Source organism: Pecten maximus, chromosome 5 (assembly GCF_902652985.1).
Source record: "Pecten maximus chromosome 5, xPecMax1.1, whole genome shotgun sequence".
Classification (NCBI taxonomy): domain Eukaryota; kingdom Metazoa; phylum Mollusca; class Bivalvia; order Pectinida; family Pectinidae; genus Pecten; species Pecten maximus.
In genome coordinates, this window is record NC_047019.1 from 43698640 (window position 1) to 43706791 (window position 8152).

Below are 8152 nucleotides of genomic sequence, written 5' to 3' on the forward strand. Positions count from 1 at the left end.
ACCATGTGATTTTTTCGTATCGACATGTGAACAATGTATGTATTATGTATTTATTTCAATATATTGAACGTATTTATACATGAATTGGGTCAAATGTCTACCAGAAAGTTGGAATTAAAAGTTATATCTTTAAATAGACTTGTTTACAAGGTAAAACGCTTTGAAGTAACCTTAAATTACATGCAAGGGTCATAAATTTAGCTGTATGTATGATAAACTTTTCTTTTAAAACTATGCCTTTTAGTGAAGCTGGAAGCGCTTACGTTTTATAATATTTTTCTGTTGTTAGTTATTTTGATATATAATAACATATCATGAAGGAATAAGAAACCAGCTTGACAATCAAGTAACTTGAGCTTTATCTTCGATTTTTAAATCATTTAGGTTTAACAATAGTTTATTCATCAAATATACACACATTTTCATCATTTGCTTAATGCTTATAGTAATTCCTTTGCAAAATGAAATCATTTGATTAGTAAACCAGCATTCTAAGTGTTAACAGATAGGGATTTCCATGTACGTTCTTCATTTTCAACTTGCCGAAATATCGTTTACTTTATTGCTTGTTTAGAACCAAATATCTCATAATATACATTGTACACCAATAAACGAACCTTTTTATTTAAAATATTTTGTTAACAATACATATATAATACATACAAATATTTATGCATGCAATTACAGCATTGTTAAAAGAATCAGACAACAGGCTAAGCCTCCAGGTTAGACCTGACAGGAAGATGTTACGCTCCCTCTTTTGATCTTAAAGTATAATTGTAAAGTATGAAAGTTAAATGTATTTGTACAAGAGTAAGACGGTGAGAGGAACCACATACGTCCTTCCAATACATAAATAGAAGGTATAATTTATTAAATAGACCAATGACATTGCTAAGATTCATTAAAGTAGCATTAATCTTTAATGAAGTAAAAGCACAACCTCTTTCTGTCAGGCCTCTAAACGATGACTTGAATGTAATGAAATAATCAATAAGGATTCACTCACACATTCATTCACACATTCACACTATAATTTTGTTACAATATGCATAAACAAATCTTGCTTGAGATATAAATATATATCTGTATATATAGTATGTATGCTACCAACATCATGTTACATAGAGAAACGTTTAGAAGATTTAATATATAAGTTAACATGATTAAGTATAAAATTATTTAAATGATCAGATGCATTGAGGAAACCGTATAATAAACAATTTATATGATTTATATAACCTAATAAATTATAAATGGATGAAATGTGTCTAAAGTTGGAATATAGGGGACACTGAAAGAAAAAAAATGCACAGTATCCTCTCTAGGTGCACCACACGCACAGGAAGCGTTATCAACCAGGTGATCTTGGAACCTATGACTATATACATCCCCTTTAAAATTCCTTAGTTGACATAAAACTATGTTAAGTTTCCTCGTCGGAGAATTAATGAAAATTTCAGATAGTCAAATTGATATTTAATTTTATACTATAAGTTTAAAAAGAAACTGAAGTAGATTATCTTATGGTACTGTCAAGTGCATTCCACATAGTCTTTGTTGAAGGAAAGAAACTTTTCATATAGCTAGTAGCTTGTGATTGCGGTATATTGAAGACTCTATTATTTCTGAAGGTACGAACCTTTATTTGTAAATTTGAATCAATTATTTATTTCCTATGCTAAGAATATCGGCTCAGTCAGTACTTTGATTATACATGTATACATCACAACAATTGGTTAGAGCAGAATTAGACAAAGTTAAGTGGTGTGTTTGGCATCCACCCTGCAGAAGGTTCTTGACGAAACATAACTCTAAAGTTCCGGTGTTGATAAGCGGCTATAATTTAATTCTTAATTTATAAATTAAGCAATAATTCTTAAATGCTTATCAAAAACCATGTCGGCATCTATAATTGCTTTTAGATCACCTGAAATAAGGTTTCAAGTGACCTCTCCTAATCGCCTCTTGTCCGTCATAATGTGTCTGTAAACAATTTCCATTTTCGACCCTTCTCAGGAATCCCTGAACCAATATCAGAGAAGTTTTTTCAGAAACCTCCCATGGCTTCGGTCTTATGGTGCTTGTGAATTGTTAATTTCGTGACCTTGAGGTCTCATGTTTGCCCCTTTGGAGGGGGTAAATTTTACTTACGTTTATCGAGGGAAATCCCATTTTTTACTATCATTTGTTGAATTAAAAAATCATCATGATAAAGTAGACTTTTTTTGTAGTGTGATATTTTAAAAACCCTTTTAACGGTTTCTATATTAATATATGCGATATAAATTCTATGTTTATATGCAGTACAAGATTTGTATATTCTATAATATCACAGTAAAATACAAACACACTTAAAGCAATTGATACCATCTTGGACGAATGTTTAAAGTGTTAGATGTATAAAGTTGTCAAACAGAATAAAGTTAACAGTACGAAAGTTGAACAGTTCAAAAGCTAAAAACATATTACAAATAACATTTAAGTGTACATGTATTTATTGTTTGTAGCGTACATCAGAGGAAGTTAAAGAAATTTATCTTAACGTTATTGAAAACGCATTTGGTTAGTCAAGTAAGTTTGAAAACTAAAAAATTACTATTTGATACTTACCTAGCATTAGATAATTTCATTGTGAGCTGTAAGTGCGTATTTTGCGTATTTGTTTGCCTTACAGAAGTCCGGCAAGGGAATTGGTTCTAACCTCGCAATTTATACTGAAAAGAGTTCTTGTGTGTCTTTTGTGCAAACATAATGGCCTCTGTTACATTTAGGTCTCGTCGTTTTGTTAATTCAATTTAATTAAGTTAATACCTGTCTGCTTCCTGTTAACGTCATGAAGTACAAAGTGTCAACACGATTTCTCTACAGTTACTGTAATATAGCACAATTCTTACAGGAATAGTAATGTTAATCACTATTTTTTTTATTGTTTTTCACTATCATTGATAATGTTAAACACGGAAGTAAAGATACGACACTGAAGGACCAGTTATATAAATGTTTACCTAGGTGGATCTGGAAATCAATATTGTGGCATGGTAGGACACCCGATTCCATTCATATGAATTTGTATAGACATTAGCTTGTTAGGCGGCACAAAAGTTCACACATATACAGCAAAATGGTGTACATTACAGCATACTTATTTCCATATTGTTAAATTAAAAGGTATTCTTTTTTTTATGAGGACATTGTTCTTGATCCAAGTCACGGCATTTCCAGTGGTTTGCATTGTCATCGATGATTATTTTATGTTTCTTTGAGAATTGTGATATGTTAACAGTGACATGTATAACCATTTATACACATACTAGTATAGATGTTTGTAAGCATATTGTTGTTGAATATTTCAAAATAGTTGTAGTTTTGTTACCCTGCTCAAGATGACCTGACCCAAGAATCATGAAGTTGTTTAACGTTGTAGTTGACAAAGTTTGAATATAATATATTTCATATCGGTAATAAGTGACAACATAAGTTCAGTCCAGTCGTGATTAAAGCCTACACGTGGTTGGCGAATTAACTGTACACGTGAAAGTAACGATCGATACAGTATGTCGTCGAACTATAATTAATTTCCGTGAAATATTTGTCGATGTTCAACAGACAACACCTTCTTGGTCTTTGGGTCAGATCGTTTGATTTTATTCAGCATTGTTTCTTTTTTCAAACGTGTTATTTTATAATAAATTATATTTAACAATGATAACGAATGTTTTTTTTTTATTTAGTTCGTATATGTATACTTTGTTCATTGCCAAACTTAGATATTTGTATGAATACTCTTTAGTCCATTCCTAAACTTTCTGAGAAGTACCAGAATGATCTTTCTGATATTTCGTATACACATGTATATAATACTTTACCTCAATTTAAGTCTGATCGAAAATTGAAGTAGCCGGCAAACGGTTGAAGCTCGCTATTTGTCCGAAACTATCTATGGCCCAATTTAAATTCCTTGTGTAAATTTCTCTTATTCAATATTATGCATGGTAAATGGTTGATACACGGACGTTTTACATGTAATTATAGACAATGGAAGTAAAAAAAAAGATTTGTAGATGAGTAATGGATATCGTTTTATTGTCCCTTGCCGTCTTTTTACAATTGAGATTTACTATAGAGTTGTTTATTTTAGCTCGAAATCCTAGATCTCATTAGCTGTAATTTTAATTAGAAATGTATATCCTCTGGATGATTAAATGTAGTTTAACACTCGGCTGTCCATATCCTTAATTCCCACATATGAAAAAAAAAAAATTTCGGTCTGGCTTTTCTTTTGCATTTTTGACCTATCATGCATTTAGATCTACCACCATTATGAAAATTCCAAACAATTACCACTTTATTTTCCGAGAAAATCGTGCCTGGAATGAATTTTCCATTCCCAAAATTACGCAATTAATTCAGAACTAATGCCGTCGTTTGTGTACTTTTTCTGAAAACCAGCTGGGTTTTAGAAAATAACGTTTAAACGGGAAGACGGTCATTTTGTTAACGCTATGGCTTCACGTGATTGTTCATCGTGACGTCACAATCACGAGAAAGTATTGCATGACTAGCCATTAATACAGCCACGGAAAACATGAATTCTTAACACCATTGCAAGGGATAAACAAATATAACACGGTGTCATAATCCCCCTGGCTAAATGTAGTTTTGCTTCACTACTGTTGTACAACGTTAGAATTTTCTCTACAGTGGTAGGATGGTAGAGTTTCCTCTGTCCCTCTGTTTTGGTGAGATATGTTTTGTGTGTGTGTAACCCTACCGTTGTAAGATGCATTTAAATTACCCGATGTATCTCGCAACTGTTCAAGACAGATAATATATCTCATTACAGTAGTACAATCTTGTACAATACATGTTAGTGTTAGGTGGAAAGTAACGTTAAACCGTTTTATCATTTTATCAATTGTTGACTCTTTGTCGAGTGGAGTACCATTTTAGAAACAAGTTTTATTTAAACATTAAACATATACAAATAGAAATGACACATATAATTTAGTAAGCATTCTTTAATCAAATGGAATAAAATTTTAAACACACTACACGGAGAACAGGTAACCCAGGCAGTGACAGACATGTAAATTAGAATTTGATCCATGGTGTACAAAAAAATGCAGAGAACAGAACCCTTCGAAGCAGTTCAACTCTGGCCCATTTCGTCATGTTGACAATAGGACGAAAATAAAAATTTCACTTACGCTTTACGTAAGAGCCGACATCAAATATCAAATGATAGCTGTATATATCAAAATAACACCAGGCGAACTGAAAATGCAATGGCGAATATATCTATAAATAAATGTGTACACCCCGACAAAAAGCGCTTTAGGAATATGGTAAAATGTATACTTCGATACTTTTTTTATATATCCATTTAACAATATGCACCATGCGATACGAAGTAAAACTTCTAATACTGTATACGTTAATGTAGACAGTATATTGATGTAGTGTAAACAAAGACATCAAAATAGCAACACACTAGCCGAGTGTTTAGTGGGCCACACTGAAGGACATCAAAATAACAACACACTAGACGAGTGACTAGTGGGCCACACCGAAGGACATCAAAAGGACATCAAAATAACAACACACTAGACGAGTGACTAGTGGGCCGCACTGAAGGACATCAAAATAACAACACTAGACGAGTGACTAGTGGGCCACACTGAAGGGCATCAAAAGGACATCAAAATAACAACACACTAGACGAGTGACTAGTGGGCCACACCGAAGGGCATCAAAATAACAACACACTAGAGGAGTGACAAGTGGGCCGCACTGAAGGACTAAGGACATCAAAATAACAACACTAGACGAGTGACTAGTGGGTCACACTGAAGGACTAAGGACATCAAAATAGCAACACACTAGACGAGTGACTAGTGGGCCACACTGAAGGACATCAAAAGGACATCAAAATAACAACACACTAGACGAGTGACTAGTGGGCCACACCGAAGGACATCAAAAGGACATCAAAATAACAACACACTAGACGAGTGACTAGTGGGCCACACCGAAGGGCATCAAAATAACAACACACTAGACGAGTGACTAGTGGGCCACACTGAAGGACATCAAAATAACATCACACTAGAGGAGTGTTTAGTGGGCCACATTGAGGGACATCAAAATCACAATACACTAGACGAGTGACTAGTGGGCCACACTGAAGGACATCAAAAGGACATCAAAATAACAACACACTAGACGAGTGACTAGTGGGCCACACCGAAGGACATCAAAATTACAACACACTAGACGAGTGACAAGTGGGCCACAATGAAAGACATCAAAATAACAACACACTAGACGAGTGACTAGTGGGCCACACTGAAGGACATCAAAGTAACAACACACTAGACGAGTGACTAGTGGGCCACACTGAAGGACACCAAAATAACAACACACTAGACGAGTGACTAGTGGGCCACACCGAAGGACATCAAAAGGACATCAAAATAACAACACACTAGACGAGTGACTAGTGGGCCACACTGAAGGACATCAAAATAACAACATACTAGACGAGTGACTAGTGGGCCACACTGAAGGACATCAAAATAACAACACACTAGACGAGTGACTAGTGGGTCACATTGAAGGACATCAAAATAACAACACACTAGACGAGTGACTAGTGGGCCACACCGAAGGACATCAAAAGGACATCAAAATAACAACACACTAGACGAGTGACTAGTGGGCCACACTGAAGGACATCAAAATAACAACACACTAGACGAGTGACTAGTGGGCCACACTGAAGGACATCAAAAGGACATCAAAATAACAACACACTAGACGAGTGACTAGTGGGCCACACTGAAGGACATCAAAATAACAACACACTAGACGAGTGACTAGTGGGCCACACTGAAGGACATCAAAATAACAACACACTAGACGAGTGACAAGTGGGCCACACTGAAGGACATGAAAATAACATCACACTAGACGAGTGACAAGTGGGCCACACTGAAGGACTAAGGACATCAAAATAACAACACACTAGACGAGTGACTAGTGGGCCACACTGAAGGACATCAAAATAACAACACACTAGACGAGTGACAAGTGGGCCACACTGAAGGACATGAAAATAACAACACACTAGACGAGTGACAAGTGGGCCACACTGAAGGACATGAAAATAACAACACACTAGACGAGTGACTAGTGGGCCACACTGAAGGACATCAAAATAACAACACACTAGACGAGTGACAAGTGGGCCACACTGAAGGACTAAGGACATCAAAATAACAACACACTAGACGAGTGACTAGTGGGTCACACTGAAGGACATCAAAAGGACATCAAAATAACAACACACTAGACGAGTGACTAGTGGGCCACACTGAAGGACATCAAAGTAACAACACACTAGACGAGTGACTAGTGGGCCACACCGAAGGACATCAAAAGGACATCAAAATAACAACACACTAGACAAGTGACTAGTGGGCCACACCGAAGGACATCAAAAGGACATCAAAATAACAACATACTAGACGAGTGACTAGTGGGCCACACTGAAGGACATCAAAATAACAACACTGGACGAGTGACTAGTGGGTCACACTGAAGGACATCAAAATAACAACACACTAGACGAGTGACTAGTGGGCCACACTGAAGGACATCAAAATAACAACACTAGACGAGTGAATAGTGGGCCACACCGAAGGACATCAAAAGGACATCAAAATAACAACACACTAGACGAGTGACTAGTGGGCCACACTGAAGGACATCAAAATAACAACATACTAGACGAGTGACTAGTGGGTCACACTGAAGGACATCAAAATAACAACACTGGACGAGTGACTAGTGGGTCACACTGAAGGACATCAAAATAACAACACACTAGACGAGTGACTAGTGGGCCACACTGAAGGACATCAAAATAACAACACTAGACGAGTGAATAGTGGGCCACACTGAAGGACTAAGGACATCAAAATAACAACACACTAGACGAGTGACTAGTGGGCCACACCGAAGGACATCAAAAGGACATCAAAGTAACAACACACTAGACGAGTGACTAGTGGGTCACACTGAAGGACATCAAAAGGACATCAAAGTAACAACACACTAGACGAGTGACTAGTGGGCCACACCGAAGGAC